The sequence below is a fragment of the Dama dama genome, chromosome 11 (genome assembly GCF_033118175.1).
Source record: "Dama dama isolate Ldn47 chromosome 11, ASM3311817v1, whole genome shotgun sequence".
Lineage (NCBI taxonomy): Eukaryota > Metazoa > Chordata > Mammalia > Artiodactyla > Cervidae > Dama > Dama dama.
In genome coordinates, this window is record NC_083691.1 from 92,987,416 (window position 1) to 93,011,401 (window position 23,986).

Sequence of the window (23,986 nt, forward strand, 5' to 3'; positions counted from 1 at the left end):
TCAGGAAGCTTGTAGTGTTGGAGAAGACTCTTGAAAGTCCCTCAGACTGCAAGGAGCTCAAACCAGTCAATCCTAAAGGAAGTAAACCCTAAATATTCATTGGAAGGACTGATGCTGAAGCTCTAATACTTTGGCCACCTGATGCAGAGTAGACTCATTGGAAAAGACCCTGATGCTGGAAAAGATTATAGGCAGGAGGAGAAGGGGAGGAAGAGGATGAGATGGTTGGATGGCATCACCGACTCAATGGACATGAGTTTGAGCAAACTTTGGGAGATGGTGAAGGAGAGGGAAGCCTGGTGTGCCACAGTCCACGGGGTTGAAAGTCGGACATGACTGAGTGAGTGAACAACAACCTTCCATCAAGAAGCTCACAGAAGCCTCTTGGCCTCATCCACCAGGGAGCAGACAGAAGAATCAAGAAGAACCACAATCCAACAGTGGAGGCCAGAACAAAAATCACATTACAGAAAGTTAATCAGGGTGAAAAAGCAGTAAGTTATGTCCCATATGAAGGGACAAGATAAAACCACAGAAAAACAACTAAATGAAATAGAAATAGGCAACCTCCAGAAAAGGGACTCAGAATAATGATAGTGAAGATTCAGAATATCTGAAACAGAATGGAGAAGATGCAAGAAATGTTTACCAAAGACCTAGAAGAACTAAAGAACAAACAAACAAAAATTAACAATATACTAGGAGGAATCAGTAGAAAAGAATAACTGAGGCAAAAGAATGGATAAATGACCTGGAGGATAGAATGGTGGAAATCACTGCTGCAAAACAGAATATAGAAAAATGAATGGAAAAAAAAATGAAGACAGCCTAAAAAACCCCTGAGACAATATTAAATGCACCAACATTTGTCTTAGAGGGGTCCCAGAAGGAGAAGAGAGAGAGAAAGGACTCAAGAAAATATTTGAAGAGATAGTAGCTGAAAACTACTCTAACATGGGGAAGAAAATAGGCAACTAAGTCCAGGAAAGACAGAGTGTCTCAGACAGGAGGAACACACCAAGGAGGAACACACCAAGACACATAGTAATCAAACTGACAAAAATAAAGACAAATATAAAATATTAAAAGCAATAAGGGAAAAACAACAGGTAACATACAAGGGAACACCCATCAGATTATCAGCTGATTTCTCAACAGAAACTCTACAAGCTAGAAGGGAATGGCACAATATATTTAAAGTGATGAAAGAGAACAACCAGTGAGTGAGTCAATTTCTAGGTAGGTTGATAAGATGTCCAGGGTGCCCAAGGAGGAGAAAGGGGGCCAGAGCCCTTGAGAAGGAGAAAGGGGTCTGGGGCTCTCAAGGAGAAAAGGACAAACATTTTTTTCTACATTGCTTTGTCTTAGTCAATGTAACAATGTATCTTGCTGGAGGACATGTTTCACCTTAACAAGAACCTTCTGGCTAATCTTGTTAATTTAAGACATTTATTGTGGGAGTGGGTCTGGTAAGACCTTTATATTGTTAGTTCTAATCTCGTTAATTTAAGATGTGTGTTGTGGGAATGGGTCTGGTAAAAGTACATAGTTCAGTTGCTCAGTCAGGTCCGACTCTTTTCGACCCCATGGATTACAGCATGCAAGGCCACCCTGTCCATCAACAACTTCCGGAGTTTACTCAAACTCATGTCCATTGAGTCAGTGATGCCATCCAACCATCTCATCCTCTGTCATCTCCTTCTCCTCCCACATTCAATCTTTCCCAGCATCAGGATCTTTTACAATGAGTCAGCTCTTTGTATCAGGTGGCCAAAGTATTGGAGCTTCAGCTTCAGCACCAGTCCTTCCAATGTTTTTGCTGACTGTATAGAGCTTCTCCATCTTTGACTGCAAAGAATATAATCAGCCTGATTTTGGTGTTGACCATCTGGTGATGACTATGTGTAGTCTTCTCTTGTGTTGTTGGAAGAGGGTGTTTGCTATGACCACTGTGTTCTCTTGGCAAAACTCTATTAGCATTTGCCATGACGTCACCAGACAGTCGACACTGAAATCAGATTGATTATGTTCTTTGCAGCCAAAGATGGAGAAGCTCTATACAGTCAGCAAAAACAAGACTGGGAGCTGACTGTGGCTCAGATCATGAACTCCTTATTGCCAAATTCAGACAGAAATTGAAGAAAGTGGAGAAAACCACTAGACCATTCAGGTATGACCTAAATCAAATCCCTTAAAACTATACAGTGGAAGTGAGAAATAGATTTAAGGGACTAGATCTAACAGACAGAGTGCCTGATGAACTATGGATGGAGGTTCATGACATTGTACAGGAGGCAGGGATCAAGACCATCCCCAAGAAAAAGAAATGCAAAAAAGCAGAATGGCTTTCTGAGGAGGCCTTACAAATAGCTGTGAAAAGAAGGGAAGCAAAAAGCAAAGGGGAAAAGGAAAGATATACCTATTTGAATGCAGAGTTCCAAAGAATAGTAAGGAGAGATAAGAAAGCCTTCCTCAGCAATCAATGCAAATAAACAGAGGAAAACAATAGAATTGGAAAGACTAGAGAACTCTTCAAGAAAATTAGAGATACCAAGAGAACATTTCATGATAAGATGGGCACAATAAAGGACAGTAATGGTAGGACCTAACAGAAACAAAAGATATTAAGAAGAGGTGGCAAGAATACACAGAGGAACTGTACAAAAAAGATCTTCATGACCCAAATAATCACAATGGTGTGATCGCTCACCTAGAGCCAGACATCCAAGAATGTGAAGTCAAGTGGGCCTTAGGAAGCACCACTAGGTTGATGAATCTTTATTAAGCTAGGGCCCACCAAGAGGACAGCTGGGGCAGGAGCAGGGCCTCCTGTAGGCTGGGGGCACGGGAGGCTCGGGGTGGGAGTTGGGGGGGCCCCCAGGGCGATGCCCGGGCGCTCAATGATTCTCGCTGGGGCACAGAGTCAACTGCACCTTCTCCACCAGCCCGGCCCACTGGCGCTGCATGCCTTCCACCAGGGGCTCGAACCAGCTCCTGAGGCGGGCCTGGAAGGCCTCGGCCTGCAGGCGCATCTGGCTGCCCTGCTCCTCGACCTTCGCGTGCACCTCCTCTAGCTGCTGGCGCATCTTGTCCAGGTGGTCCTGGGCCCGGACGCCCACCTCCTCCAGGCACCCGTGCAGCTTCTGGCGCCAGACCTCGGCGCGCTCCAGCAGCGGCTGGCCGGCTGGGGAGCTCAGGGTGGCGGCCCGCGATTGGCCCTGCTCCCCCAGGGGACCGAGGCGCTCGCGGATGGTGCTCACGCTGCGCTCGGCGCCCTCGCTGGCCCTGGCTTGGTAGACGGCCAGGCGCTTGTTCAGGTCGCCAGCGTCGCAGAGCAGCCGCTTGCGCAGCTTGCGCAGGTGGGAGGCCATGAGGGCCGCAGCTCCTCGGCGGTCTGGCCCAGCATAGCCTGCACCTCGCTTTGGTACTGGGAGGCACCACAAGCTAGTGGAGGTGATGGAATTCCAGTTGAGCTATTTCAAATCCTAAAAGATAATGCTGTGAAAGTGCTGCACTCAATATGCCAGCAAATTTGGAAAACTAAGCAGTGGCCACAGGACTGGAAAAGGTCAGTTTTCATTCCAATCTCAAAGAAAGTCAGTGCCAAAGGATGCTCAAACTACTGCACAATTGCACTCATCTCACATGCTAGTAAAGTAATGCTTAACATTCTCCAAGCCAAGCTTCAGCAATGCTGCTTTTAGAAAAGGCAGAGGAACCAGAGATCAAACTGCCAACATCCGCTGGATCATCGACAAAGCAAGAGAGTTCCAGAAAAACATCTATTTCTGCTTTATTGACTATGCCAAAGCCTTTGACTGTGTGGATCACAATAAACTGTGGAAAATTCTGAAAGAGATGGGCATACCATACCACCCGACCTGGCTCTTGAGAAATCTGTATGCAGGTCAGGAAGCAACAGTTAGAACTGGACATGGAACAACAGACTGGTTCCAAATAGGAAAAGGAGTACGTCAAGTCTGTATATTGTCACCCTACTTATTTAACTTATATTCAGAGTACATCATGAGAAACGCTGGGCTAGAGGAAGCACAAGCTGGAATCAAGATTGCCGGGAGAAATATCAATAACCTCAGCTATGCAGATGACACCACCCTTAAGGCAGAAAGTGAAGAAGAACTAAAGAGCTTCTTGATGAAAGTAAAAGAGAAGAGTGAAAAAGTTGGCTTAAAGCTCAACATTCAGAAAACTAAGATCATGGCATCCAGTCCCATCACTTCATGGCGAATAGAGGGGGAAACAGTGGAAACAGTGGCTGACTTTATTTTTCTGGGCTCCAAAATCACTACAGATGGTGACTGCAGCCATGAAATCAAAAGATGCTTACTCCTTGGAAGGAAAGTTATGACCAACCTAGACAGCATATTAAAAAGCAGAGACATTATTTTGCCAACAAAGTTCCAGTGGTCATGTATGGATGTGAGAGTTGGACTATAAAAAAGCTGAGCGCAGAAGAATTGATGCTTTTGAACTGTGGTGTTGGAGAAGACTGTTGAGAGTCCCTTGGACTGCAAGGAGATCCAACCAGTCCATCCTAAAGGAAATCAGTCCTGGGTGTTCATTGGAAGGACTGATGTTGAAGCTGAAACTCCAATACTTTTGCCACCTGATGCGAAGAGCTGACTCACTGGAAAAGATCCTGATTTTGGGAAAGATTGAGGGCAGGAGAAGGGGATGACAGAGGATGAGATGGTTGGATGGCATCACCAACTCAATGGACATGGGTTTGGGTCAACCCTGGGAGTTGGTGATAGACAGGGAAGCCTGGCGTGCTGCGGTTCATGGGGTCGCAAAGAGTCTGACAGGAGTGAGCAACTGAACTGAACTGAACTGCTTCATTCTGTACTTCAAGACCAAGTTTGCCTGTTACTCCAGGTGTTTCTTGACTTCCTACTTTTGCATTCCAGTCCCCTATAGTGAAAAATAAATCTTTTTTGGGTGTTAGTTCTAAAAGGTCTTGTAGGTCTTCATAAAACCCTTCAACTTCAGCTTCTTCAGTGTTACTGGCTGGAGCATAGACTTGGATTAGTGTGATATTGAATGCTTTGCCTTGGATACAAATAGAGATCATTCTGTCGTTTTTGAGATTGCATCCAATTACTGCTTTTCGGACTCTTTTGTTGATTATGATGGCTACTCCATTTCTTCTAAGGGATTCTTGCCCACAGTAGTAGATACAATGGTCATCTGAGTTAAATTCACCCATTCCAGTCCATCTTAGTTCACTGATTACTAGAATGTCGATGTTCACTCTTGCCATCTCCTGTTTGACAACTTCCAATTTGCCTTGATTCATGGACCCTACATTCCAGATTCCTATGCAGTATCACTCTTTACAGCATCGGACCTTGCTTCTATCACCAGTCCCATCCACAACTGGGTGTTGTTTTTGCTTTAACTCCATCCCTTCATTCTTTCTGGAGTTATTTCTCCACTGAGGTCCAGTAGCATATTGGGCATCTATTGACCTGGGGAGTTCATCTTTCAGTGTCCTATATTTTTGCCTTTTCATACTGTTCATGGGGTTCTCAAGGCAAGAATACTGGTTTGCCATTCCCTTCTCCAGTGGACCACCTGTTTGTCTTGGGTGGCCCTACACAGCATCAAAAATATATAACTTGATAAGACTAATGAGTGGGGCACTCCCCATCCCCCTTCTGATGTGTGTGTCAGAAGTGTTCTCTGTCCCTTTTTCACTTTAATAAAACTGTGCTACACAAAAGTTCTTGAGTGATCAACACCGGTCCCTGGTCTTAAACTAAATCTTCTTCAGAGATCATGAATCTGACATCGTTCACTGTAAGCTATCACCAGGAAGACGCTCATTTAGATTTGATGGAGAAATCAAAAGCTTTCCATACAAGTAAAAGTTAAGAGAATTCAGCGCCACCAAACAAGCTTTACAACAAATGCTGAAGGAACTTGTCTGGGCAGGAAACACAAGGTAGTAAAAGACTTACAGGAAATAAACCCAAAACAATTAAGAAAATTGTAATAGGATCATACATATTGATAATTACCTTAAATGTAAACAGATTTAATGCACCAACAAAAAGACATAGACTGGCTCGGCAGACGAAAACGTGTGCATGTACGCACTGCCACTTACCGCATGACTCTGCTTGACCACACCCCCATATTGTATGTAATTATTCATATTGTAGGAATTGGGAAGGGGTTTTGCCTAATGGTTCAGTTGGCAAAGAATCCACCTGCAATGCAGGAGACCCAGGTTCAATCCCTTGGAGGGGAAGATTCCCTGGAGAAGGAAAACGGCAACCCACTCCAGTATTCTTGCCTGGAAAATTCCATGGAGACAGCAGCCTGGTGGGCTACCATCCATGGGGTCACAAAGAGTCAGACACGACTTAGTGACTAAACCACCACCATTTTATATTGCTAGGTTAATCATGTTCCTATTATGGCTTGCAATTGTAATTATCCATTTTTTTTTTGGTATGGCCATTGATTATGAAAACTGATAAACATCTTTTACTTTTTCATTATGTAACTATTACTCATTTAATACCATTGTATCATGATTGGTCAACAGAAAAATAATAGAATTCTGTATCACCAAAACTACTATTTAATAGAAAAACCTGTAATCACTTTTTGAAATCCACATGCATTTCACAATTATCTTGGAATTTTTGAAAAATACAAATGCTCAGGTATTGCTTTGTTTCTCCAAAGCTCCAGATATGTTTCTAATGATCAGTCATGTTTAAAAACAACTGGGCTATATGGTGATCTTTTACTTTTATCTAGTTTGTTTCACTTTTTCTATTTCATATTCAGTGCTCCCATTTCGTTTAGTTTATGTTTTCCAATTTCTCCATCTCTTTTTTTGTTGTTCTTTCTCAAGCTTTTATCAAGTATAGTGGAAAAGCTTTTGTATACATATATACATACAGATAGTATGTATAATATGACATTTGATTCCACTTGTTTGACTTAGTATGAATAGAATGCTACTCTTCTAATTAAAACAATAGATATGCAACAAGCAAGAAAGGTTTACTGTATAGCACAGGGAACTACAGTCAATATCTTGTAATAACTTACAATGGAAAATAATCTCAAAAATAATATATGTGTATGTGTATAACTGAATCACCTTGTTGTGCACTTGGAACATTGTAAGTCAGCTGCACTTAAATAAAATATATATATTGAGAAAAAAATTCCTTTCAATGGCGTGTATCTGCCTGTGAAGTCCAACATCCAGGATAGGCATATCTCAATCTGCTTAGGAATTCATTTGTACACTGACGTTTAACACTTAAGAGCCACTAATGATGGTGGTACAATCTTAGAAATGTAATGAATGCCACTGCATAGTGCACTTAAAAATGATACATTTAATGTTACATGTATTTTATCACCTCCTGCCCCTCCCACAAAGAACCACTCAACTGGACTAAAGTATGTGATAAAAGGCAAATCTATATGTGGATGTGGGACATTTAAATAACTCCCTTTAACCTTCAGAAGGATGATGGGTGGTCAGTTTCGAAGAGTTCTTGGCTTGTCTGCAGGATTTATTACCTTGTGACCTTTTTCTTATTGAACTTTTTATTATAAAAATTTTAAAACACAGTAAAAAGTGGAGAGGATTGAACAACGAACCCACTTTGAATCTGGGTCCCAGCTTTAACAACCATCACCTTTTCCTGTTCTTAATTATATAGCCCTCTAGCTTTCTTCTCTTTCTCTCTTTTGGAGTATTTTAAAGCATTTCACAGGCATATTAATAGTTCATTCATAAACACTTCAATTTTCCCATTCTATTTTACCATTAAGTTTCATAGCTTAAATCTCATTAAAGGATTCACTAGCTGCTGTAAGGATTAAACAAATAAGATTAGGTTCAAAGTCAGCTCAGTTTCTAAATTAGTATTCGACTTATTCCATGTGATAGGTGGTCTGACCTTGAAAAACTTGACCCTCTACCTGAAAAAAATGAACCATGAATATAAAATAAAATTGTGAAAAATTAAAGGCTACAATCACAGAGCCATAAATGTCAAAGGGCAGCCAGCATAAATTCTGTAATAAGACTTGAATCTTGTGCATGTCAGCAGAGCAGGAATTCAGGAGAGTGGGCTGGCTCTCTGAGCCAAGCAGTTGGAGAGGTCAAGATAAGAAGATACCAGGAATGGGTCTGGAATCTGTTGCCTTGGCATTCAACATTTGGTGTTCCTCACAAGATCATTTGTAACTATAAGATTTACAGATCTACATTGCTGGTCTTTGGCTTTCAGATCCTTTGCTGAATACATTCTGTTCATTTCTCTTATAAACTTCTCACACCACTGGTCCCTACCACAAACTCTATTCAGTTCCTTCCTTGTTTCTTCTACCCCAGACTTTCAAGACTCTGCTCCCGCTGAGCACCAGCTTTTCTCCAACTTCCTGGTTCTCTAGTGGGGCTGTGGTGGAGCCCGCCACTGCTGTCTGAAACTGGTGAAATTTACTTGTGTTTTGGACCTGACCTAGACTGTGGGCCCAGAGAGAGAACATGATGGGCAAATCCATGAAGGTGGTGAGGGCTTTTTAGTGACTAAAAAGCAGAGGTAGGAGAAGGAAGAAAAGAAGGACAGGAGGAAAGGATGGATTTGGAGTCTAGCTGAGGGCGTAGAAGAGACTGCTGGCAGAGATCCAGGGCTCTGGGGGCCTGGGGCCCAACTCAGCTAGAACGAAAGCAGGGCCTCATCACTACCAGTTGATGGCCTCCTGGTCTGCCCAGGGTCTATCAGGGAAAATTCAAGCCAAAATTTAAGGCGAGGCAGGGTGAACCGATTCTGGAGGGAGACAGACGAAAGGTGAACTGAGCTGGCAACAGGCTGGTGTCAGGTAGGAGCTGCGCTGTGGGATTTAGGACCCAGCACTTTGTGACATCTAGCTTCCTGTTCTAAACACTTGCATTTACAGTATGATTTTTGGATTTAGAACATCTGTATTACTCAGGGGTTGTTAGCAGTGCAGAACCTCAGTCCTGCTCAGACATACTGAATCAGAAACTTTGGGGTGGGGATTCCTCGGCAGTCCAGTGATTTCACGTTTCCACTGCAGGGGGACCTGGTTGAATCCCTAATTGGGGAACTAACATACTACAAGCTGCATAGCATGGCCAGAAAAGAAAAAAGAAATTCTAGGGGTGGCATTCCTTGGCTTATGGCTACATCACTCTAAACTTTGCTTCTATTGTCATCATATCATTCTCTGAATCTGACACTCCTGCCTCCTTCCTCTAAGAACACTTGTGATTTCATTGGGTCCACCCAGATAATCCAAGATAATCTATCCGTCTCAAGATTCTGAACCGAAGCACATCTACAACATCCCTTTTACCAGGTAAGGTAATTTATTTGCAGGTTCTGGGAATTAGGATGTGACATTTTTGGGGGCCCACTATTCAGCCAACTACAGGAAGCCATTAGAGCAGTGACACAATTTGACACCCACTAAAAAAATAATTTTATTTGTTTATTTTTGACTGTGCTGGGCCTTCGTTGCTGCTCAGGCTTTTCTCTAGCTGGGGCAAGTGTTGGCTTCTCTTGTTGTGAAACACAAGCTCCAGAGTACACGGGCCCCAGTAGTTGTGGTTCCCAGGCTCTAGATCACAAGCTCAATAATTGTGGCTCACGGGCTTAGCTGCTCCTTGGTATGTGGGATCTTCCCAGACCAGGGATCGAACCCATGTTTCTTGCATTGGCAGGCAGATTCTTTATCACTGAGCCACCAGGGAAGCTCTTGACAAACATTTTAAGGGTAATTACGGCTGTTGCTTTAAAACTTGTTTTTTAAAATTTTTGGCTGTTCTGGGTCATCACTGCTGTGTTTAGGCATTCTCTGGTTACAGAGAAGTGGAGCTACTCTCCAGTGGAGGTGTGCAGGCTCTCATTGCGGCGGCTTCTCTTGTGAAGTACAGGCTCTAGGCGTGCAGGCTTCTGTAGCTCTGGTGCACGGGCTTAGCTGCTCTGTGGCATGTGGAATCTTTCTGAACAGGGGTCAAACCCATGTCTAATGCATTGGCAGGTGGATTCTTAACCACTGGATCACCATGGAAGTCCTGGTTGCTGTTTTGAAAATAGTTCTGTGGTGGCAAGAATGGGAACAGGAAAATTAGTTATTGGGTCAGAGTCAGTGTTTAACTTCTCAGGACCTTGTTGTCTGTTCCCATGAAAATGAGCATATGATTCTGTTATGGGCTGAATTTTGGCCCCTTAAATTTCTATGTTGAAGCCCTAATCCCTGATACCTCAGGATGTGGCCATATTTGAATATAGGGCCTTCAAAAATGTGACTAAGCTAAAATGAGCCTGTTAGACTGGGCCCTAATCCCTTGTGACGGGTTTCTTCATGAGAAGTGGAAACTTGGTTGAATGAAGAGACACCGGGGATATACATGCACAGAGAAAAGCCCCTGTGAGGACACAGTGAGAAGGTGGCCACCTATAACCCAAGGAGAGAGGCCTCAGGAGAAACAGCCCTGCCAAAACCAGGATCTGGAATTCCAGCTTCCAGAACTTAAAGAAATACCCAGTCTATGGTATTCGGTTGTGGCAGCCCTAGAGAACTGATGCAAATCCAAATTGTCTTCCTGAAACCAAGATACAGACTTCCTCCTAACCCCTCAGTTTATGACTCTTGCCAGAAAAGGAAATCATGTCAGAAAAGTAGCTGGCAGGTCCTTTATGAAGTAACCCTACGTATATACCAGGGGTAAACATTTAAAACAATCTTTGCTATTTAAAAGATGTTGTTCAAAAAAGGAAAAGAAAAGCCAAAGACTCGGAGAAACAGTTTGTAAAATACTTATCTGATAGAGGCTTGTATCCAGAATACATAAACCATCTAAGGAAGACATAGGCAAAAGATTTGAACAGCTACGTCACATTAGACAAGGTACAGATGACAAACAAGCACACAAAAGAATGCTCAACATCATTAGTAGCTCAGAATGCAAATTAAAACCATAAAGAGCTATCACTATATACTTACGTACTAGAGTGGCTTTTAAAAAACTGACAATACCAAGTGTGTGCAGGAGTTCAGAGCAATAGAAATCTCAGACACTGCTGGTTAGAATGGCCACCTGAGAAAACAGTTTGATAGATATTTATAAGGTTTAAGCATACTCTTATCATATGATCCAGCAATCTTACTCTTAACTATCAAGCCAAGAGAAATAAAAATGCTTTACTGAAGGACCTGGGTAGGGATGCTTATAGCAGCTCTATTCATACTGTCTCAAGCTGGAAGCAACCCAATGTCTCTCAGTTGGTGAGCAGATGAACAAGCTGTGGCATATCCACTCAGTGGAACACTCCTCAGAAAAGAGAAGGAATTATCATTACATGCAACAAAATGGATGATTCTCAAAAGCATTATGCTAGTGAAAGAAACCAGAAAACAAAAACCACACACTGTATACCCCATGACTTTTTGAAAAGGCAAAACTATAGGGATATAAATAGACTGGTGGTTGCCAAGGGCAACCCAGCTACCTGGGTGAATTTTGGAGGGGTGATATATAATTCCATATGATTGTAGTGGTCCTTACGTGACTGGACACTTTTGTCAAAATTCTTTAAATTGTACATTTAAAATTGGTAAATTTTAATAGGAGAATCCCATGGACAGAGGAGACTGGCGGGCTATGGTCCATAGGGTCGCAAAGAGTCGGACATGACTGAAATGACTTAGCATGCACACACACACAGGATTGCTGGATCATATGGTAAGAGAATGTTTAAACCTTAAATCAGTAAAGCTGTTTCTAAACAATATGTGGACATGGTGAGAGGATAACTAAACTATGACTTGGGATAGACACGGTCCTTGTGTTTGAGTTCTTACGGCCACTTCTGTGCGGGTCACTCTACCACAATGGTGGAGCACTGAACCCACAGCTGTCCTCGTCAGTGGAGGGGACATTGGGGTTACTCACAGGCAGCTGTGACAGTATCTTTTTCCACGAGGTGGTTGAAGAGCAGAGGAGTGATTTTAACGTATAAAAGAGTTTGAAAATCATTGGTTTAAAAGACGAGTCTTTAGCAGCAATGTATGTGTGCACACAGGAGGCGCTATCTCTGTGTGTATGTGTGTGTATCTGTCTGTCTCTTCTGTTTGCAGGAAGGAGGCTGAGGGGGAAGGAGTGGAGACAAGTGCAAGTAGAACAGGGAGGAAATCCATGAGATTTTAATATCCTTAGATAATCTGGGCCCAAACAACTTTGGGAGAGCTTAGAATTTGTGGATAACTGGTTACCTTCGGCTTCAACTACCTTCTCTACCATTTTTTCCCCTGTGACTCCAAAGCCTCTCCCCCATTAGAGGCTTATCCCTTCACCTTGGGCTTTAGGCACCTTGCTGTTTTAATGAAAACAACATTTTAATGCTGTTAATGAGAGTTGCTTAAATCCACTGCTCAGTTCCTCAATGTTGTACCCTATTATCATTCACCTTGAATGGATACAAGAACCTACAAAGAAATAGGAGTCTTGTCCCAGTTTACCCAGGGAGTAAGTGGGTAGCTTTGAGGCCTCCAGCTCCAGCATCTCCTGGGCCAGATGGCTTCCATAATTTTCCACTACCCCTCACCGTCCAAGAGTCTATTTCCTTTGTGACCACCAATCAGAGTGAGGAGGGAAAAGGGTGCTGGGGTGAGGGGGACTGGCAACAGGGCACAGAGGTGACCAGGAGAGAGTGACTTGGAAGGGAGGGTTTTGAGCTCCCTACAGTTTCTGCCTTGGGGCATTTGGCTAGGGACTGTGAGGGGCAGAGCTGGGGAAGTTATACCTATGCAAGAGAAAAAGCTGCTAGAAGGGGCAGACGGTGTGACTGTAATTGTCATGAGACCACCTCAGGAAACGGACAACACACGGTGGTCACGAATATGAGACCTTGGTAGAAAACCTCACCATGCGGGAAGAGCAGAGCCTGGAGCTGGGAGACCAGGATTTCTGTCTGGACCTATGCTTATTAAACCTTGAACAAGTTACAGACCCTCTTTCAGCAAACAACACAAATAAACATATTCCAATGTGTTTTAAAAATGCTACACAGGAATGAGATCTGATTCCAAAAATTGGCAAACCTTCATTAGAAGAGCAGTCCTTGTGAACTGAAAGAAATGAATGAAAGAAAGTCTTGCGCCACCTTTCCTGAGGCAACGCGCTGCTGCTCTACACTTGAGTATTTAAAAACGGGCACTTCAAAGATTTATTTGTGACCTCTGATCCAAAGTAACTTGCTGGCAACTCAAGATTCTAACCAGGTCACACCCAGATGTCAGTGTCAGTTATCTCTTGGGTAGCAGAATTACAGAAGAATTCTTATTTTACTTTTTATATGGTTCTGCAATTAAGAAAACAAAGACATAGACATGTGAAATAGTGGGGAGGTTTGGGGGAACTACAAGAGGTCAGGTGTGTCTGGAAGTTGGGGTATTTGCAGAAGGAGATAGGGCAGGAGTTTGAGGACAGCCATGCTAGGGACTGTGCTTATGGATTCCTCTTTTCAAAAGCCCTTAGCCTACTCTGCTCTGGGTTTAAAGCTGTGGCCCTCAAAATGTGATCTCCAGACCAGCAGCATTTGCCTTGCCTGGGAACTTGTTAGAAACACAAATTCTTAGGCCCCAGCTCAGGTTCAGTTCAGTTCAGTTCAGTCGCTCAGTCGTATCTGACTCTTTGCAACCCCATGAATCGCAGGACAGCAGGTCTCCCTGTCCATCACCAACTCCTGGAGTTTACTCAAACTCATGCCCATCGAGTCGGCGATGCCATCCAGCCATCTCATCCTCTGTCGTCCCCTTCTCCTCCTGCCCCCAATCCCTCCCAGCATCACAGTCTTTTCCAATGAGTCAACTCTTCGCATGAGGTGGCCAAAGTATTGGAGTTTCAGCTTCAGCATCAGTCCTTCCAATGAACACCCAGGACTGATCTCCTTTAGGATGGACTGGTTGGATCTCCTTGCAGTCCAAGGGACTCTCAAGAGTCTTCTCTAACACCATAGTTCAAAAGCATCAATTTTTCGGTGCTCAGCTTTCTTCACAGTCCAACTCTCACATGCATACATGACCACTGGAAATACCATAGCCTTGACTAGATGGACCTTTGTTGGCAAAGTAATGACACTGGGGCTAGAGCCCAGCTCTGTTTTAATAAGCATGCAAGTTGAAGCCTGAAAACTACTGGCTTAAAGTGAAAAAAGCTAGCTTAAAACTCAACATTCAAAAAAGCAAATATTATGGCATCTGGTCCCATCACCTCATAGCAAATAGATGGGGAAACAATTTAAACAGTGACAGACTTTATGTTCTTGAGCTCCAAAATCACTGCAGATGCTTGAGCTCCAAAATCACTGCAGATGCTGACTGCAGCCATGAAATTAAAAGACGCTTGTTCCATGGAAGGAAAGTTATGACAAACCTAGACAGCATATCGAAAAGCAGAGACATCACTTTGCTGACAAAGGTCTATATAGTCAAAGCTATAGTTTTTCCAGTGTCATGTATGGATGTGAGAGTTGGACCATAAAGAAGTCTGAGCACCGAACTGATGCTTTCAAATGTGGTGCTGGAGAAGACTCTTGAGTCCCTTGGACAGTAAAGAGATCAAACCAGTCAACCCTAAAGGAAATCAACTCTGAATATTCATTGGAAGGACTGATGCTGAAGCTGAAGCTTCAATACTTTGGCCACCTGATGGGAAGAGCCAACACATTGGAAAAGACCCTGATGCTGGGAAAGATTGAGGGCAGGATGAAAAGGGGGTGAGAGAGGATGGATGGTTGGATGGCATCACCGACTCAATGGACATGAGTTTGAGCAAACTCTGGGAGTTAGTGAAAGAAGGGAAGCCAGGCATACAGCAGTCCATGGGGTCACAGAGAGTCGGACACGACTTAGCGACTGAACAAGAACAACAAAACTGGGCCAGTGCTGCTTGCTCTTGGTGAAGTGGTAAGAAAGAGTCAGTTGCCTCAATCATCTGTTAGCCCACCCTATCGTGTGGGGTCCCATGGATTGTTTTTCCAAGTCCTAGAGAGGTCCTCTTCTCTGACATAAAGGCAGTGTAGATGAAGCCTTGTTGTTGAATAATTAGCCGGGATTTTATTTACAGTCAGAGAAGTGTCTGGGAGGGACAGACCTCACAGTGCTTTTGCAAATTTAGTTGCTTCTCACTTTGGGTTAAGGAAGGTCTGGAAGGAACCCAAAGGAGGTCCTCAGAGGCACTGGGTCATCTAGTTCTGGGGTGTTACCATATGTTCCTTGCTGGTTTTTCTGCTGTTGTTCCCTACTTGTTCTCATTATCCAGGGACAGAGCCTCCCACCTGGGCCTCCTGGCTGAGAACAAAGAGGCCAGGGGTGCATTGAATGTGCTATAAATCCCTCAGGGCCAACAGCTCCAACTCCTTTGACTCTCAGATCCCTCCACTGGAAACAATCTATACTTTATCTGCACTTACTTTACTCTGAAACTCTTACCCAGAAATACAATTATCCCTGTGGATCTTATCCTCCTTACAGTCGAAAGTGCCTAGTATATAGTAAAGAGTGCAGTAAATACTAGTTACAGTTATTGTTATTATTATTTTGTGTTAAATGGGGAGAGAAGAGGTAGAGGGCATCCCAGTCAGAGGAAACAGCAGGGTTGGCTGCATAATTTGCACCATCATCCTGCAGGAGGACTGGGGGCAACAGAGGACGAGAGGGTTGGACGGCATCACCGACTCAATGGACATGAATTTGAGAAAACTCCAGAAGACGGTGAAGGACAGAGGAGCCGGGTGAGTTGCAGTCCATGAGGTCACAAAGAGTCAGACACGACTGAGCGACTGAACAAGAACAATTGAGAGGAGCATTGTTAGCCAGGCAGAAGTACTGGCAGTTGAATTTTAGAAAGATGATAACTTTAGAAATATAAGACTTCCTTTTGGACCCAAGCCTAGCTAGTCTCTACAAGCTCCAAATGTCTTTCACACTCAGAATTCAAGACCCATTCCAACATGTCTCTGGAACCACTGGTTATGGTAAACAAACCTCCTTATAGCCTGGATATCTTTAAAAATAAACAAAGAACAAACAACAAAACCTTCCCCTGCCTTTTGGAAATCCGATTCTCTCCAGAGAGCACTGGGCTGCTCATTCACCAGCTGCCATCTGAGGAGCTGGGGAGCATTGTCAAAAGTCTTCTAGCATTTCGCTGCTCTTCCCCCCAAATTTTTCTTTATCTTCTTCTAAAACCCTTTCTCTTTAGGAACAGTACCTGCCTGTCTTAGCAGTGTGCTCTGTGGTTCCTATTCCTAGTCCTCGAGGTTCTAGAGACCCAGCTCATTGTGCTCCTGCCTAGCTCACGTTCTGGGCCATCTTGCACTACTTTAACCGTAAAGTCGACAGACCTATATCTGGATTCAAAGTTTCCTGATCTAACGATACGTTCAATAGATCTATTAATGTGTTAAATTTTGTACCCTATAAACAGAGAATACACTGTATTTTCCAGAATTCCTGTTTTTTTTTTTTTTTTAATTAAACAGGAAGCAAAACTTATCTTTGCTCTCCAAAGTTTTTCCCTAATATATTAGTCCTCTGCTATCTTTTTTGTTTTTCAGAAACCAACTCTTTTGAGAACCATGTCTTTTTTGTCCCTTCACTGACATTGATGGTTTGGACAGGTGACCTGGATGGCCCCAACAGGGCTCCTTGCTCAGAGGGGCCCCGTACTTGGCTTAATGATCTGCTCTTGCCATCTTTAAATTCTTAATAACTTTATCTTTGAACTTGTGTTTAGTAAGTGATGTCCAATGAGACGATGGAGCATGAACATGAACAGAGAAGATACTCACAACATGTGTCCACCATTCCTTGCTGCCCATTCATATGGCATTCACAATGCCTGATGGGCACATAATTTTATTTTATAGCCCCAGAGGCCATATTTTTTCATTTCAACTAGAACTTGCTTCAAATGCAGAAAAGAAGGCATTTTAAGAAACAGAAACAATTGAGGAACCCTTTCATATCCTTTCTTACTGCCCGCCACTTACTCTGAAAATGATGGCAAAGAAAGCAAAGATTGGTTAACCCATAGTTCCTTCTTACAGTCCTCTCTTACTCATCACTAAGCCTAAGGTAGGTGGAATTGTATACATTAAGAAGTAAAGTTAAAACAGGTGAGTTAGTTTTGTTCTGATAAGATGAAATGCACATTCTGTAGCATGTACCAAATACAAAATATAGATTCTGTAATTTTAGTCATTCTGCATATGAGTTACATGAATTAAATGCTCTTGTGTTCACATTTAAATTGACATTGCACATAAAGATGAACAGTAAAATTCATACTAATAAGTTAAATATTTTATTTTTTGTATTCAGAGTGACATTAAATAGCAAATGAAAAACATCATGGCAAGTCAAGAGAGAATGTGGGGGAAAAGATAGCTTTATCAATTTAGGGTCATGGCCCATATGAATCCTCTTCACCTAGCATCAGGCTCTGCAATTTCAACATTCATTTGGTTGAGTCACAGTCCAGAGATATATGTTTTGGAAAAAGACAGTGTATTATCTTAAGATAAAAACTTGTATATTCATGAAAGAGTTAGAAAAATTGACCTATTTTAGATAAGAATGTTTATTCTAATACTTCTTACTATAGTAAAAATTTGAAACAATGTATATGGAATATAATGTATATGGAATGGAACATCAACTCTTCCCTGGGTCTCAGTCCTACAGATTTCAAATTTGCCAGTCCCAACAATCACATGAGCCAATTCCTTAAAATAAATTCCTCTCTTTATCCACAGACATCCTATTGGTTCTGTTTCCCTGGAGAACCCTTACTAACAGAAGTTACTACACTTTTATTTGCTTGTGCATTTCTGTGACTAAATCTAGACCATGCCATGATCAGAAGGAGCAGGATTGCCCCCTACCCATTCAGCACCTCAGATGCCACTCTTCTCTTACTCATAGACTTGCATCTACACACCTGTTTCTTCAGTCTCATTGACATCTCTAGTCCTGTCATCCTTGTATCTTCTCACCATCCATCTACCCTATTCTGATTGACTCCATTGTCCTTCCCACCTGGCTTAAGCTTCCACAACCTATTATTTCAGTCACTCTCATGCCCAAAATTTCAATTCCCTTAACTTTCCCCTTTTTCTCCAACTGCCCTTGTTGTTGTTGAGGCACTCAGTTGTGTCTGACTCTTTGTGACCCCATGGACTGCAGCATGCCAGGCCTCCCTATCCTCCACTGTCTCCTGGGGTTTGCTCAAAATCATGTCCATTGAGTTGGTGATACCATCCAACCATCTCATCTTCTGTTGCCCCCTTCTCCTCCTGTCCTCAATCCTTCCCAGCATCAAGGGCTTTTCCAATGAGTTGGCTCTTCGCATCAGGTGGTCAAAGTATTGGAGCTTTAGCTTCAGCATCAGTCCTTCCAATGAATATTCAGGACTGATTTCCTCTAGGATTGACTGGTTTGATCTCCTTGTTGTCCAAAGGACTCTCAAGAGTCTCTCCAACACCACAGTTCAGTTCAGTTCAGTTCAGTCACTCAGTCGTGTCCAACTCTTTGTGACCCCATGGACTGCAGCATGCCAGGCCTCCCTGTCCACCACCAACTCCCAGAGTTTACCCTAACTCATGTCTATTGAGTTGGTGATGCCATTCATCACCAGTGATCTCCTTTAGAATGGACTGGTTGGGTCTCCTTGCAGTCCAAGGGACTCTCAAGAGTCTTCTCCAACACCACAGTTCAGAAGCATCAGTTCTTTGGCATTCACCTTTCTTTACAGTCCAACTCTCACATCCATACATGACTACTGGAAAAACCAAAGCCTTGACTAGATGGACCTTGTTGTTAGCAAAGTAATGTTTCTGCTTTTTAATATGCTGTCTAGGTTGGTCATAACTTTCCTTCCAAGGAGTAAGTGTCTTTTAATTTCATGGCTGCAGTCACCATCTGCAGTAAAAGCATCAGTTCTTTGGTGCTCAGTTTTCTTTATGGTCCAACTCTCACATCCATACATGATGGCTGGAAAAGCCACAGCTTTGACTATATGGACCTTTTTCAGCAAAGTGATGTCTCTGCTTCTTAATATGCTGCCTAGGTTGGTCAAAGCTTTTCTTCCAAGAAGCAAGTGTCTTTTAATTTCATGGCTGCAGTCACCATCTGCAGTGATTTTGGAGCTCAAGAAAATAAAGTCTGTCACTGTTTCCATTCCCCCCGCCCCCAACCCCATCTATTTGGCACAAGGTGATGGGACCAGATGCCATGATCTTAGTTTTTTGAATGTTGAGTTTTAAGCCAGTTTTTTCACTCTTCTCTTTCACTTTCATCAAGAGACTCTTTAGTTCCTCTTAGCTTTCTGCCATTAGGGTGGTGTCATCTGCATATCTGAGGTTATCGATGTTTTCCCCAGCAATCTTGATTCCAGCTTGTGCTTCATCCAGCCTGGCATTTCACATGATGTACTCTGCATATAAGTTAAATAAGCAGGGTGACAATACACAGCCTTCACGTACCCTTTTTCCCAATTTTCAACTAGTCCATTTTTCCATGCCTGGTTCTAACTGTTGCTTCTTGACCTGCATACAGGTTTCTCAGGAGGCAGGTAAGGTGGTCTGGTATTCCTATCTCTTTAAGAATTTTCCACAGTTTGTTGTGATCCACATGGTCAAAGACTTTAGCATAGTTGCCCTACCAGTCCCTAACTCTGAATCATCCTAGCCAACTGCTGCCTTCACTCCTTCTCTTCTAGTCTTCCTCTGGGGGATATCAGTATTTTTCTCTTATGGACTTCAATTAATCAAATGACTATAAACAGTAATCTTCTTTACTCAAAGCCTATTGATTTAAATGTAATTACATTTAAAAGATAGTTTGACTAAGCATCAGGATACCATAGCCTAGTCAAGTTAACACATAAAACTAACAATCACAGCGGGGCAGTTGCAAAAACTCACATTTTCATTTAGCAAATATTTGTTGAGCACGAAGAATATGCTGTGTAACGGAAACACAAAGCTGGATAAAAGACATCTTCCCTATTCCCCCAAGGAGTTCATCGTCTCTTAGAGTGAAGTAGATATAGAAGCAAACACATTTGTAATGCGAGGAAGTAAGTGCTATGATGGAAAGGTATATAGAGGAATTATCTGTTTGGGCTTCCCTGGTGGCTCAGTTGGTAAAGGATTTGCCTGTAATGCAGGAGACCTGGTTCAACCCCTGGGTTGGGAAGAGTCCCTGGAAAAGAAATGGCAACCCAGTCTGGTATTCTTGCCTGGGGAATTTCATGGACAGAGGGGCCTGGCGGGCTACAGTCCATGGGGTTGCCAAGAGTAGGACACAGCTGAGTGGCTAACACACACACACATCTGTTTGTAGGATACAAAATGTGATAGGGATCTATTAAGTCAATGAGAAGATCAAGAAGTTGTGAATCTAGACATAGCATGAATCAGCCTCATGGTTGAGGTTGTTATATAGGATGACACAGAACTTGGGCTGGACAAAAAGGTGGTGACTGAACTGCATCTTAGACTTGTTTCAGAGAGGAGACTAGGACAGGTGAAACAGAGAGAGTGATGAATACAAACTTAAGTAGTCTGCACTTGATCCCATGTGTAGTGAGGCTTGATGAAAGTGACAGTGTGGTTAAAAAAAAGACTCCAGATAATATGGATATAGGCACATTTACTAAAGTGTAGGGCTTCTGAGGGTGGATTAGGAGACAAGGGCTTTGAATGAAAAGCTAAAGTTTGAAGTTTATCTTTCAGGCTAGCACTTTTCAAAAATTTTGAAGCAGTGAAACTCTTTTTTTCCCTGAAAATAATCTTAACAGAAGTCCAATATGTTAAATGGATACAATATATCAAATATATCACTGTTTGCCTGGTTTGAAAGCCCCTGATGAAGGTGATAAAGATCTGGGGAGTTGTAAACTCTGATGTCCATATAGGACCACATTGGAAGGGAAAAGGGTGAGAGCTGAGAGGAAGGTTAGAAAGAGAGGAGAGTGTGGACTATGGAGGAGGCAATAGAGATGAAAGGAGCGGGTAGATTTGAAGGATGTCGGAGGATTAAGCAATGGGTGTGGGAGTGGTGGAGGAGAGAGTCCAGTTACATTCAGGAGGGAAGAAGGTGTGGTGGTGGGCTGAGGCTCTTGGCTGCCATCAGGGGGGAGAACTTAAAAACATCTGGTCCAGTTGTATGGCCACTGTCATTATTCTTGTGGTCATTATTTCTTGTCCCCAAAACTGTTCAGTGCTGGGATGTTTTAGAAGAACTTTAGAAAGAAGTTTTTGGATTTATTCTCATGAATAGTGCAGTACTACGTATTTGTTCATGCAGTCTGACAATCTGAGGAAGTAAAAGAACTACATCTGGGCTGTCAGGAAAGTTTTATTTGAAAGACCCAACATAATTCTTGATATCGCTAACACTTTTGTTAAGTCCTGTGCTAAAACTGCCCTTGCAAGTGCCCAATAGTCAAGAATACTTAAAGGTTTGAGATTTTACCTGACTTCAAAGCTACAAGACCGCCTCATGGATGCTGGCAGAAGACACAAGATTCCTGGGTCAGAAACAAAGGACAGCTTATTACTCACAGCAATAGTAGTAGCTACAATTACATCCTTTTTGCATTGGTTAATCAAAACCCAATTTCCACAGGATGACATGAAAAAGCCAAGCAATGCCTGAACATGTAGTGGGTACATTTTAACAGAGGAACCCCAAGTTTGGGGAACTCGGATCTCTTATGGGGCTTTCCTGGTGGTTCAGCAGTAAAGCACCTGCCTAAAATGCAAGAGATGTGGGTTCAATCTATGGGTGAGGAGATCCCCTGGAGGAGGAAATGGCAACCAACTTCAATATTTTTGCCAGGAGAATTTGCATGGACAGAGGAGCTTGGCAGGCTATAGTCCATGGGGTTAAAAATAGTCAGACACAATGATCTTTTATAATGAATAGCAAGCCTACCTTAACTTTGTCCTGAAGGGAGACAATATCCTTTTTATTTTTTAAATTAAAAAAATTTGTATTGAAGTATAGTTGATTTACAATATTGTGTTAGTTTCAAATGTACAGAAAAGTGATTCAATTATTTTTTTCAAATTGGTCCATTGTACTTTATTGCAAGATATTGAACATAATTCCCTGTGTCATACAATATATCCTTGTTGCTTACCTATTTTATGTATGGTGATTTGTATCTGTCAATCCCATACTCTTAATTTTCCCTTCCCCCCTCTCCCCTTTGATAACCATAAGTTGTTTTCTGTGTCTATGAACCTGTTTCTGTGTATGTGGATTTATTTGTATATTTTCAGATCCCACATATAAGGGATATCATTTGTCTATCTGGCTTACTTCAACTAAGTATGACATTCTCCAGGACCATCCATGTTGCTGCAAAAGGCAATATTTCATTCTTTTTAAAGCCTGAGTAATATTCCATTATATGTATATATACATCACTGCTGCTGCTGCTAAGTCACTTCAGTCATGTCCAACTCTGTGCGACCCCATAGACGGTAGCCCACCAAGCTTCCCTGTCCCTGGGATTCTCCAGGCAAGAACACTGGAGTGGGTTGCCATTTTCTTCTCCAATGCATGAAAGTGAAAAGTGAAAGTGAGGTCGCTCAGTCGTGTCCGACTCTTAGCGACCCCATGGACTGCAGCCTACCAGGCTCCTCCGTCCATGGGATTTTCCAGGCAAGAGTACTGGAGTGGGGTGCCATTGCCTTCTCCGATATACATCACATCTTAAGCTAATCATTGGTTAATGGACCCTTTGGTTATTTCTATGTCATGGCTATTGTAAATAGTGCTGCTGTGAACATCGGGTTGCCCATATCAACAAATTTGCCTCATGCTCTGGAGGAGACACCATCTCTGTCTTCAAGGTTGTTTGCTATATAGACATCCTTGAAAAGATATCTGGAATAAAGGCAAGTAGAGCTCTGATCCCAAGATACGCAGAAATGCCAGAGAATGTATAGACTTGTTCCCTGACATGACAAGGCTCAGATAATGATCAGCTAATGGGGTGATTAATTTCCCTTCACTTTCTATCTCTTTCTCCTATTGTATTACTCTTTCTCCCATTGCACCTATAATACACAGGTGACTTTTCCAGTTGACCTAAAAGGTCAAACCTTCTTCTATTACTGGCATTCTTTTTTTTTTTTTTTTCATTTATTTTTAGTTGGAGGCTAATTACTTCACATATTACTGGCATTCTTTTGACCACTATGTATCTGAAGTTGTCTCCTAAAGGGACGTTCAAATGATCCTTCACTGATCAATTCCTCAAGCTACTTTGCTTTGTCTTACTTCAAAGCTCTCACGTCCTTTGTTAGCTTGAAATATGGTAAAATTTGATCAGTTTTATTTACTTAGACTCAAATCTTGAGCTTATAATTAAGAGATGTATAAGGGATGTTCAAAAACACTTCTAAAGATTTTTTTCAAATTTGAGAGAAATAAAATGCATATAGAACTTGGCGGAAAAAGAGTTGTAAAACAGAGCAATACACCCTGATGGAAGATTTTATGAGGTAGTTGGAGAGAGTAAGCTTCACACCTGGAATGTCTTGCTAAATCACTGGTCTGGACATTTTATAATCTCACTGGAATGGAGGTTCTCACTCTGTCACCTTCAGATGAGGGTGAGTTACAGCAACAGCCCAGACTGATGCTCTAAAGGAAGGTATATCCTCAGCCTCTTTTGAGGCTAGAGGGTTAAAGTGGAGGCTGCATCTGGAATTGGTCAACAGCAAATGAACAATCTTCCATCAGGATAATGCAAGACTACATGTTTCTCTGATGACCACGCAAAAGCTGTTGCAGCTTGGCTGGGGAGTTCTGATTCATCTGCCATTTCACCTTCAGCTTTCCCTTTGTTTCTGTCTTTACAAATTTCTCTTGATGG

The 23,986-nt window shown here is 42.5% G+C and overlaps 1 long non-coding RNA gene and 1 pseudogene across 1 annotated transcript in view; both read right to left on the reverse strand.

Annotated features, from left to right (window-relative positions):
• Positions 1-2,897: 2,897 nt before the first annotated feature.
• LOC133065345 (apolipoprotein E-like) lies at positions 2,898-8,547 on the reverse strand (annotated as a pseudogene).
• Positions 8,548-9,535: 988 nt separating this feature from the next.
• The window catches only part of LOC133065617 (uncharacterized), a 29,044-nt gene continuing 14,593 nt past the window's right edge, over positions 9,536-23,986 (reverse strand). The window contains exons 2-3 of the long non-coding RNA XR_009694918.1: positions 21,571-21,625; positions 9,536-10,123 (exon numbers count right to left, since the gene is read on the reverse strand). This is a non-coding gene — a long non-coding RNA (uncharacterized LOC133065617). The remainder of the gene's footprint in view (positions 10,124-21,570; positions 21,626-23,986) is intronic.